Raw genomic sequence first — 13,469 nt, forward strand, 5'->3', positions numbered from 1 at the left:
ATGCTGAGTTATCTAGATTGTTGGCAATAATTCCAATTTCCACTATCCATTCTTCATAAGTTTGAATTTGATAAACTGATGACTGCGTTGCTGTCTCGGCGACGAAACCACGACTTGCTCCTCTTAATATTTTCGTTCGAAGATATTACTAAACCCATTTTTTATGATGATCTGTCTTTGAAAACTCGGTAAATGCTTTTTGTTCGACTTGCTGGATGTATGTGCTGTGTTTACATTGACACTGAATAGAACTGGAATTGAAGTACTGACTTCAAAAATATGAAAACATATGGCGGGAGATTTAGAATATTTTATGTAAATATACAAAACTAATAGCCGTCTGACATTCATTAACAGAATGACTGTGATTGTAAAGAGACTGTTTGTTTTATTTCAGCATTTGTATTTTTACTTGACTTACTCACTTATTTTAAGTTTTGTTTATTTTCAAAAACTATAACTCCTCATTTTAAATATACTCTTTTCTATTGTTGACCGTATTGTGACCGCTTGATGTGTTATTAAGTTGTCGTCGTTTATTTGCATTAACTTTGACGTGTATGTCACATCTCCGTTCTTCCTACTAAATTTACACATCTATTAATGAAACGAGGTATCAAGTATTATTTGACCTTCTGCTGCCCTCAATAGAGTGTGTTTGTGATTCATTGGCGTATACTACACATAAGTTAAGCGTCAAACATACTCCTTACACCTGTATGATATAATTGGGATGTAATTTGATCAATTTGATGTAGCATTAGTACAATCGGAAGAATTATATCTTGACTTTAATCTGAGTACATTAACGTTATAACGCATTAAAAATCGATCGCAATTGCACTGAACCTCATTGCCGTTAAATACCTGAACAGTTCTGGTCAGAGGTTATCACGTTAAGAATTAAAGGTGACATATCCAACGTCAAAAAGGTGATATAATACATGATAACGATTAAACTTTACACCCAATTTAATACCCGTATATAGTTTTCTAAAAAAAAAAAAAATAATAATACACATTATATATATGTCGAAAGATAAATAAAACAAAATAGTACTTTCTTGCAAAATGATGCATAAATGTTTGCAGCCTTTTGTTGATTGATGTTAAAATGGTGATATTTCATCAAATGATATTTTGTAGAAAACTTTATAGAACGTCTGATTTCACAAATTCAAATATAGAAGTTAAACACATTTGTATTGGTGAAAAAGAGAAACCGTGAATTTCCCCATTCTACAAAAAGACATATTTTAAGATTTTTTTTGCATTACCTTCAGCTGTAATTATATTTTTTTTAGAGGATGTGAAATATGGAAGTTAGCAACAAACTTTTAACAAAGCATTAATCCATTTTTCAGGCTCAATTTAATACTTAATGCCATTTCCATTTTAGTTCATCATTTTAGCATGAATGTGGCAATCTTATTCAGGTGCTGGTGTGCTAGCTGATTATTTAAAATCCTTTACAATTATGATTGATGACAATTTGTATATGTTTCGTTTTAAAAAAAAATTCTTATCTTTATAAGGAATAAAAAATACCAAGATACAAATATGGAACAAACAAAAATTGCAAAGTGTGAACTTGGATGTTGATATTAAAATAATCTTTGTTGTCGAAAAGCATAAGTATAGTATGACAAATAAAATAAAAATAACATAAGATATATGCAACAAATTTTACAACAATCAGTTAATCGATTATTGACCATAGTCTTTAATTTCATCGACTGTTTTGGAAGATACTTAAAATCGTCGTTAATTATTTTACCCATATGTGTGCTCATTTCTTATTTCGAGTTTTTTTCATAATTATTCGTTTGCGTTTGTACAAATCAACACAAACGAAGCAAATATATAACTTAACTCAAAAGTCTAAAATATAAAATTAAGAAGATGTGGTATAATTGCCCATGGAAAAACTCTCCACCGGAGACCAAATGACATAGAAGTTAACAGCTATAGGTCACCGTACGGCCTTCAACCATCAGCAAAACCCATACCGCATAGTCGGCTATAAATGGCCTTGAAATGACAAATGGAAACAATTAAAACGAGCAACGGCCTGATTTATGTAAAAAACAATGAACGAAATAGATATATGATATACAGCAACAAACGACAACCACTGATTTACAGGCTGGTTTGCACTAATACAATCTACGATTGTGATTTAACAAACTTCGAGTTCGATGCTTCCGAGACGTAGACATGATTTTAATGCCTATTCTATAAATAGAAAGTGTTTAAAACAAATATAGAGACTGTTTGGAAGCACGAAGGTTCGGCAGAATAACTCCTTTTACAAAATGCTTAATTTTATAAAAAGTAAAAAGGTAGCTTGTCAGAATACAGTGCATCATTATAGTATATATAAGAGTTATCTATTATTTGTCATATTATGTATTGATTTACTTAAATTTCAGCATTATGCTATGATACATAAATAGTTTGGCGTGAATGTTATGAGTAAGGCAATTACAGTTATCATTAATAGTTCTGCATATACTTGAATTATATAATTTAAAAGATAATGTTATAATAAAAGCTATTATTCTCTGCCTGGTAACACACCTTGTTATTGAAATGTTCGCTTTATATCACATCTCGTCTTTATTTATGATTAAATATAATACGATATATTGTGGAAAACCAATAGACCACCAAAAACAATAAAAAATCTGTCGATTTATATCTCTTACAACAATTTCCTTTATCAATATTTTTTAAATGTTTTTACGTGATAATAGTTAATATGAAATACTGTACATATTTAAATAACACTATCTAATTATATCGCACATGGTATTGTAGAGCAATAGTATTTGCGACTTAGGTTAACGTTTTCACTCACGGTTGGACAAATATATATGAACATATTCTTTGAAAATGGTCGTTTTTGGGAATCATTATACAGCAACGAACGGAGACATAAAGAGATCTTTTATCTATTATATACGTAGTTTTTCGAATTGCATACTTTTCAATTTGTTTTGATATAACTGACATGCACAAAACAAAGTGTTGTGATTCTTAGGCTACGTATCTAATCAAGGATTTGATCTGTTTTATGAAATTTCATTGAAAACTCCTTACAGTTGTTCGTGTTCAGCGACAAATTATGCATAAAGTTGAAATTGTACCCCGTGAAATGAACAGTTTTGTACAAAGCATCTAGGCTGTCGTCCCTCTTTTGTTATTTGAGAAAATTGGATGCCATATGGTTTCTTTTATTTTAAGTAACAATACACGTCATTACTATTTAAATAGAATCTGCCTTTCAAACAACGGGAGTGCGAATGCTGCATACCTCGGTTGGAACACTAATTAACAGGTTCATGTTGTATAATATAGGAATATTGTAATGCCGGCTTTTCCCCCTTTTTATAGTAAACATATGTCTGTATAGTTTCTTGAAATTATTGAAGACAAACGATAGATGTTAGTGAGATGTCTAATGTTGCAAGTAATGTCAGACTTGTAATTTGTTATTTTGGCTGTTGTTATAATGATACGACAGATTTGTGTATGTTAGTTTGTTTATAAGTTTTTTTCACGTACTGATTCCATTTTGTCGCGGTAGTTACCTTATTAGAATATAAACTCAAATAAAACTCTTCTAATGATCTACTAATGTATTTAAAGTCAAAACCCATCTTTATTGATGAAGATAAATCCATGTTTACAAACAATATCAACATTACGGGAATTTCCCTTGTGTGATCCATGGTTGCCGATTGGTAAACAATATGTAACAAGCTCTGCCATTGGTCAGTCGAAAGTATAAAAGCAAAAACAACAACAGAACCGAGTGAGTGTTAGGTTGACAAAGAATGGGATGTGACAAACTTTGATAGAAGCTGGTATATGTCTGAGAAATACAGAGAAGCGTTGAAAGTTAACTTTGTTTTAATTTAAAATTGTCGGTGCCGGTGCTAAATACGGGTGACGGTGACTGTGCTAAATACGGTTGCAGGTGACGGAGACGGTGCTAAATACGGTTGCCGGTACCGGTGACGGTGACGGTGACTGTGCCGGTGACGGTGCTATTGAAGTGATATTGAAGGTGCACATTAAGCGTTCTGTTGGCGGTTCCGACATGATTAATATGTCATTTAATTTGTTATACTAAGTTGTTGTCTTCTATAATGTAGTAGGGTGTACTATCCTTAAATTGAGATTATAGAAAGATTCTAAATAAGTAACAACCTTGTTACTTGACTGATGAATTATATACTAGTTTTGTTTGTATATGTTAGACCAACCATTACCGGTGACCTGGCCAGACCAGTGAGAGAGCCGGCAAGACCCATTCTCTCCGTCGAGGATTATTTTTGATATTAATAAAATATGAAACTTTATTATACAATTAGTTATATATCAGTTTCTTTCACAACTGAGAATACATATATAAACACAAGTATACGATTTCCCTTTCTGTAACGTGTTTTGGTCCGACGGTAAACAGTGGACGTCGAACCTTACACTTTATAGATCATTTTACTCTCTTTTTTTTGTTTGTGACCCTGTGTTCTCTGGTGGCCGACTCTAGCACCAGGGAGGCAGCGTTTCAATATTAGCTCATACATAATATTATTATATAATTAGAAAGAATAGGCGAAACAAGGAATTCACGAATTGAAATAAACCAATACATTTATAACAAAATATAACGCTTTTGACGTTGGATATGCAGAAGAGTATGCGTAAAACTGTTTTTTTTTTTCCCAGATGAAAACGCCGCGTTGAATGACATTTTGAATAAATATTTAATAGTGCACTAATTATTTACTGTGCACTAATCTGAATGTTGGACATGAAATTTTTTTTCAAATGCATCGGCTGCTAAAAAAACCATGTCTTTCAGTAGAGATAATTTTTATTATATTACATACAAGAATTCCAAGTGGTGAAGTTGCAAACATCCCTTCGAAAATTTAAGGGACGCCATAAAGAGTTGGTTGACCAATACGGAATATCTGTTTCACAGATGACGACGGATATGTTCCAATCGTTGTAGCCACAATCCAACCTCCTTTTCCCTAAATGTGACCTACCGAATTATACTTATCACCGGGTTAGTATTTACATGAGCAACATGAGACGGGTGCCACATGTGGAGCAGGATCTGCTTACCCTTCCGGAGTACCTGAGATCACCCAAGTGTTTGGTGTGGTTCGTGTTGCTCAGTCTTCAGATTTCTTTGTTGTGTTTTGTCATTTGGTCCTTTTTGTTTTTTGCCGTGGCGTTGTCAGTTTGTTTTCGACTTATGAGATTGATTGTCCCTTTGGTGTCTTTCGCTTCTTTTCTTTACACTAGTATAAACTACAAAACTTCATTAAAACAAAATACTTTTCTAGATAAAGTTACGTTTTTCGTAATTTTATCTACATACGAATGCTGTTGATGACTTGAGTCTTTGAGTCTTTTGTAGATGAAGCGCGCGTCTGGCGTACAACATTTTAATCTCGGTATCAATTATGACTTTATCCATAATTTTTAATCATAAAGACTGTCGTCGAATGATATTATGTTTTAAATAAGATTCTTATAAAATTTACCTCCAAACAATGATTTAATTTATCAAAATAGCCGATATTTTTATATAACTTGTATACAAATATTGGAGGTATCAACATATTTGCATTGCCCTTTTCAAATAGTATGATTGATTCTGTTAAGAAATAAATATTATATCTGCTTTAATTGGTGCAAAAATGACACTCCAGACACAGATCAATTATTAATTAGAGACAGATGAAACAAAGTGTTCATATCAAATTATAGTTTCAATTTGGATTTCTTTCCCTTTAAATTTGATGTTTAAAATCAACAAGTTCGAGCTTTCTAAAAAGCTGTGGACTGCTTCTCTCTATTCTAATTTAAGGTAATATATGTGCATGTGGTTGTTGATTTAGCATTAGAAATGTGGTATTTTTAGATATTGATTGATATAAAATGGATGTCTTAAACTTGGAATATCAATTTTTGTATATATATTAAGATGAAATTTTCTGAAATTTTAAACTGGCTATTCAGTGTTTAGTTGTCAATGTGTTTTTGTGGAGTGTTGTTTTCTAGTTCTTTCAGCTGGTCATTGACTTGCGATTTTGATTGCTAGTTCTGTATATAATTAATTTAGATATATATGAATGTTTAGGTATGTTAATTATAGGTTTCATAACGAGTGAGAATGGGATATCGCTTGATATCAACTCGAGTTATTTAATTTCAATATAATAATAAACGAGCCTTCGGCGAGTTTATTATTATTATTTAAATTAAATAACAAGAGTTGATATCAAGCGATATCCAATTTTCACAAGTTGTTAAACCTATTTCTCTTATGGTCAACACTCTCAATCTGTTAAATTAAAAATTCCGCGAAATGTTGATCTAGTCTTTTGCACATTCCAGTATGACGTCATATGTCCTTTTCCGGTGTCAAACTTTAACATCAGACATTTTCAGACTTTTTGTACGCCTCCGAATGTACTCCGTGCCATATGATACGAGAAATATCTATTCATGCAAGAAATAGATAACAGACTACAACCACAAGAGAATAAATATAATTGTAAACAACAATAAATATTTAGTTTCAGTGAAAATGATGTTGTTCTACTTTAAGAGTGTGCGTTATACATCCATGCTTTTAAAATTTTGTCCACTTTACTTGTTAAAAATTAAAAACATTTACAAATAGACACGACTCTCTGGGGTATGCCTAGATTGGCAGAAGTTATAAAATACAGATAATGCATTTTTGTAAACATTGTATAGGAACATTGTTTAGCAAAACAAATCTTGCATATTGCAGATTAACAAAGCAAATAAACACGTATTAATAATTGATATTTCAATATTGAATTTCAGTGTGCAATATATGCATAATAAAACTAACATGAATTAACGACAGTTGATCGGAACTGAAATACACAAAGTTAATGTTCCGGCATTTGATGTCTAATCCTGAGACGAGAAAAGTCTGTAATTCTTTATCTCATTTAACATGTTTAAGCCAATAGCTATTGCTGTTTCTCAGCCGTATCATAAAGCAACCAATCAGAATCTATATGTGATAAGTAATTATTTCAAGATGGCGTGTATATCGACTGAAACTATATATAGCTAATAGCTCCGCACCGTGATGCGAAGAAATAACACGGTAGTAAAATATTTCACCATTTAAAACGAATTTAGCATGTCAAACAACGGAAATTTGGAATGAAATTCATTAAAATTGCTGATTTATTTTAATCTGTGTTTTTTTTTTTAATTTTTATACAGCGTTTGTTCTTTTAAATGAAGGACAGAAAATGAAAAAGAATCAACTGTTTTCGAACAAATATTAAAACATGACATAGCTGACCTTAAACATTATATTCAATTAGTTGCAATATTATAATGTGTTCTCCCGTTTAATGGATATAATAGTATAGAAAAATTGGAAAATTCCGTTTATGTGATTTCAACATTATACTTTGCATTTTTGGTTAAAAACAGCCAGAAACATTGTTTGCTTTACATAAATACGTCAACCTTTATGTGTATAGAATCTTTTTGTTAAAGTTTTTAAATGATAGTATGTAATAAAGGCAAGACCTTAACTTATATAAATATATTTTTATAAAATAAAATGTTTATATTTTGGCAAGATTTAGTTTTTAGCGTTAACAAGATATCGATTGAATGTTCATGTTACTTAAACTTCCAAACGGCCGTCTAATGCTTCGTTTACTATATTCCGTACTGATGAGTATTTATCGTAAATTTTGAAGAACAAAAAATCCAACCATTATACATGTTCTCCGAGTAACAAAAAGATGTTTTTTTTAATTTGAATAAATCAAATTAAGTCATTCAATGATATTGACACATGATATACGTTTTGAAAAGGTATCACTTAAATATAGATTTCATCTACGGAAATTTGAGAGAAGAAAGTCCATTGTTGTAACGTCGATTACCCGGCAATAAAGACAACATGATATAATAACAATTCATTGATTCAATTACTTTCAATATCGATGTTTTATATTTTTGTACACGACTAACAATGATAAACTGGTGCATGTTGTATTTATTAGAGCTATTCATTAAAACAACATTCTTATGAAGATAAAATCACGTAAACCTCAATAAAGACTAACTCAGTGGTATCATCATTTAAATAAACTTCCCAGGATATTCAATTTATGGTAGCACGGTAGTATTTGCATTCCGGAATTTAGGTTGCTCTTTTGTGTACCCTACCTAAGTCAATGTATTTGAACAGTGTGATTGGACAAAAAATACAGTATCAACTGAACATATTTTCCCAAACTGAGGGATGAATCAGGTGTAGAAAAATATGAAAGAATTTTACATACGGGTGAAAATGAATTTTTGAGAATTTTTTTAAATTTTGTATTCACTGCATGATAAAAGACCTAAAAGCACTAGTGGCCTTAGGTTTTTAAAGATAGCAAAAAAAGTAAACGGTCATGATACATATTTAAATTCATTTCTGAAAATTATGATGAAAGTACTTCAGTAAACTGTGTACATAGAATTTTGGGCAGTGCTAGAAAGTGGTGAAAAGTTTAAAAAGGCTATCATTATCCCTTATGGGCCAGGAAATACTACCGTGCCACCTTAACTGGAATATATATGTTTACAATAAATCAATAGAGGTCCTTTTTTCACCTATACAACTTGTAAGTTTATCAATAAAAAGTTGATTAAGGGCAACTAGAATAAAAACAGCCCTTAAATTCCACCCCGGGGAGTGAAAATTGCTGATTCAGCAAATTTTGCCTGATCTGTGGGTAATAATGTAAAAATTTACCTAGAAAGTAAAATTTGATTATTTTTTATGTAACTTGCAGTACATTTTTAATAATAAATGTTTGCTTTAACTTTTGGCAGTGTCTGACACATGTGCAACAACTGGAATTTGAGACGCGACATATTTTAGTTGTCTGTACGTCCTATAATTTTCACCGAAATAAGTAAAGTGCATAATTTTTTATTTTTTTCCACACAAGTACAGCTATACTAGTTTTCTTTAGGTTTAATTTGTAGTTCTGTGGTAACATGGCACCAGTGTGAGCTTTTTTGGAACCAGTAAGTGGTTAAGGGGTCCTTACTTATTCATTTAGCCCTCATATTTAGCTGAAATAGAGATAGTATTAGGGGTTTCTTTACATTGACAAGACAATTATTTGGACAAAGAATGTGATTAAGATTGTATATCAGCAAGATTAAATAGTTTATTCATTTTCCATGCAAATATGATGAATTGTTTTGATTTTCTGACCCTAAAATACACAATAAAGGTAAATTGATTATTTAAGGGGACATAATTTAACTTAATGCATACATGAGAAATAGACAAACAGTCATCTTAGAGATATATTCTAGTACATATATTGTCAAAAAGACTTTAGAATAATAGTTAACTGCCATCTAAAGAATCTTGTTAAATTGCCTTCATGATCTGGAAATGCTTAAAGGAATGTAAGGCATGCTGTAAAATGTGGAATGGACTTTACTATCATTTTTCATGATTTGGTGCTTAAACTGTTTCTTTCAGTCAGATTAACTATAAATAGAGTTGGCAATCCAATAATTCCTCCTGAATCATCATGTTTTACTTCTGTGTTGATTTGAAACATCATATATTTGGGTTTTATTCACTCCTTAAGTAAAAATGGCAAGATGAAAAAAAAGGTAAAATCTGCCAGCTGGGGTAGGGGTATAATCTTTAAATTTTTTGGGGTAAGGAATAAGTGCAGACTAGTATTCTTTATTGTAATATGTTTCCTAGTAAGAAGTCTATGCATCATAGGTGTTATGACTGGTTTCAAGTTTGTGATGTCTTGGTTAAGGTAGCACGGTAGTATTTGCATTCCGGAATTTAGGTTGCTCTTTTGTGTACCCTACCTAAGTCAATGTATTTGAACAGTGTGATTGGACAAAAAATACAGTATCAACTGAACATATTTTCCCAAACTGAGGGATGAATCAGGTGTAGAAAAATATGAAAGAATTTTACATACGGGTGAAAATGAATTTTTGAGAATTTTTTTAAATTTTGTATTCACTGCATGATAAAAGACCTAAAAGCACTAGTGGCCTTAGGTTTTTAAAGATAGCAAAAAAAGTAAACGGTCATGATACATATTTAAATTCATTTCTGAAAATTATGATGAAAGTACTTCAGTAAACTGTGTACATAGAATTTTGGGCAGTGCTAGAAAGTGGTGAAAAGTTTAAAAAGGCTATCATTATCCCTTATGGGCCAGGAAATACTACCGTGCCACCTTAAAGCTGTCACACAAAAAAATAAACACATTCAACATGTACAACGGTAAAATTCCGGAGAAAAAAATAAAATGATTTAAAACATGCTTTTAGTAATTAAAGTTTCGTTTGTACGATTTTGCAAGGCCGCTATAGGTTTTTACAGGTATTCAATTGTTGATATTAAAAAAAAAAGGACTAAGATAAAAAAAAAAAAAAAGAAGCAGAGAAAACAGTTGAAGCCCGCGACAAGTTCATCTTCTTTTCTCAAGTTAGGAGCCTTGTTGATATTTGTTTTGCGTCATATAATGTCTGTGTGGTTTTAAGAATAGGAGGAGGATGCAAATCTTGACAGTGTTGTTTCGATGCAAGCTCCATTTTTACAGACTAGGAAACAAATGTTATACGTTTTGAAAAAAGCATGACATATTGTTCAGACATTTGTCTATTGTTTAGGTATACATAAAGGCATCAGTAGTATACCGCTGTTCAATAGTCATAATTCGATTGAGCAAAAACAAATCCGGGTAACAAACTAAAACCGAGGGAAACACATCAACATAAGAGGAAAACAACGGAACAACAGAAACGCTGAACTACAACAAAAGCAAACGCCAACATACATAGAAACGGACTGTCTGATAACAACTGCCATATTCCTGACCTGGTACAGGACAATGGTGGGTTGAACCTGGTTTTATGGCTAGCCAAACCTCCCGCTTATATGGTAATGTTTAAAATACCGCTAAAATGACAACACTTCGTGACAGGAATACAGTACAAACAAACGCAAGAACAGTCATCACATAGAAATACATAAATAAATAATATAATAGTACATTACAACATGTAAACCGCAGAATAACAACGGACAACTCCCATGAATTTACGACGGCACACCAGGACACCACAAACGAAAAATAAACTGCGCGTCACAGGAATGTTTCATTCTGAAACTGCCACTACAGAGTAATGTGAAAGACGACTGAAATCGACACTTCATCAGTTTTACAATCATCATCGCGAATTGGTTGACCGATAGTGTCGTGTCTCAACTCACAAACGTGTTTTTTTTCAGTTTTAGATCTTTAGATTACACAAATGTTGGCAGATCTACAATAGCAGCTATTTGACGTAACGCAATAATAATGAATCGATACATCAGATCTGTAAATTTACCGATTGTGTCATATTCCTGATTATGACATTTGTGATGAGTAGGGATTCGCTTGGCGAATGCTGCATGTAAAGCAGGAGACACTTACCCTGTCACCAGAAACGAAGATTTTAGAAAATAAACATACGTTGTTTAACAATGATTTGCGTGACATTGCAAAATAATGTGTTCATTTTATCGTCTTTCACTACTGACAACATTCATCAAATTTTTAATAGAATAATTGCTTTCAGAAAAAAGCTGTTTCATCTATGTTTACAAATTGTATCGATTGAAGGACAATACAAAGTAAACATTTTAATTGTTGCACACGTGTAATCAGTGGTGATGACACATATTAATCCGAGATCGAATGATTAACAGATTAACGATCACCAAAGGTTAATTGGGCTATAAACATGTCAATTTAATCGATCAAAACTAATTTTAAATGAGAATTAAAAGGCTAAAAGTCGTAAAGTTTAGGTTTTTTATAGATTAAATGGGTAAAATACTGCCGGAAGTTGTATATTTAGTTCATAGTGCGTTTGCCTATATTCGTTGCATTCTCTAGATTATATGTACGTATCCATGTAATCAAACCTACGTAGGAATATTTGCATGTCTTGATTTGGACAACAGTTGTTATTGTTCGTTTGACACTTAAATTCGTGGATAAAGCCATCCACGAAACTATGAAAATTGGTACCCCACGAATAAAAGTACCTTCACAGTAACGTTTCAAAAGATTTTCTGATCTTCATTCGGAAATATAAGTTCAGTTCTTTAAGCCGCTTCAGCATCTACCCCGTCATGTGTAACAGTCTTCTTTATTTCCAAAAATATTAAATTTTATTCAATGGAATGATATTTTATGTCATGCTATTTTCCTTTGACTGATTTTGTTCTGTTTCTATATCCGCAGAATAGTTTTAAAGTGAAGGAATTCTGTCAAAACTGCCATAATAATTGAGTAGCCTAACCCCTTTTTGTATCTTATATTTCTTAATAGGTTTCGTTTGGCAGTTTGCTTTCTTGTGATTTCTTTATTTGTTATGTATATACCTGTATCTTTTTGACGAACCTTTTCTTTTATTTGTAATATACAATTATGGCCTTCTGAGGAGGTGAATATCCAAAATTGTCAACCCGAGTAAGGGTTATTCCACGAGAGCTTTAAGCCCGAGGGGAACAACCCTTACTCGGGTTGACAATTTTGAATATTCACCGACTCAATGGGCCATAACTGTTTTATTATACCGAACAAATAGTTAAGTGTAAAATATTGTAACAGATTGTCAAAACACTTACGTTAGAAAACTATTTTGTGTCTTACATTTCACGTATGTACAACAAAGGTAGACTCTTTCTGTAAAATAAAGATGGCCATGAAAAGGGCCGTTTACAAGAGATATCCTCGGTACTAAATGAATTTTTCTTCGTCACTTGATGGGCTTCTACGCTGGTCGCTGCCATATTTGTTTTTGTTTATCTGACGCTAAGTGACGTCATGCTTTAAAGGTAGTTAACCCGTGATCATTGAGGGACGACAAGGGTTATTTACTGGAGAATAATGGGGTTGATCAATTGAGGCTTCAATTTGTCAGGGTTATTCACCGCTCCTGCCAATTTTTGGAGAAACATCTAAATTAAACTATGACACGTGATTCCGTATTAGCCAATCAAATAATTACTATATAATGTAAGGTATAATAATGATAAATATTATATATGATATGATGCTAAAATAAATTCGTACTTTCTGATCGAAACTCTAAAATCATTCTGTTAATACTTAAGGGTTGTATATCTACTTAGTAAACATTAACTGCTCATTTGGTTTGAAGTTATATTGGTTTGAACATGTTGAATAAGTCAATCTTTTGTAAAATATTTGTTATATGCATTTTGAGTAAATTCGTATTTCGAGCCACAGTGTTACCAGTAAATGATCACATGTTTTCCTTAATCAACAGATGAAGGGCGATTTACGTTAAACGAAGAATTCCGCTCAAACCGG

Source organism: Mytilus californianus, unplaced genomic scaffold (assembly GCF_021869535.1).
Source record: "Mytilus californianus isolate M0D057914Y unplaced genomic scaffold, xbMytCali1.0.p SCAF_6, whole genome shotgun sequence".
NCBI lineage: Eukaryota > Metazoa > Mollusca > Bivalvia > Mytilida > Mytilidae > Mytilus > Mytilus californianus.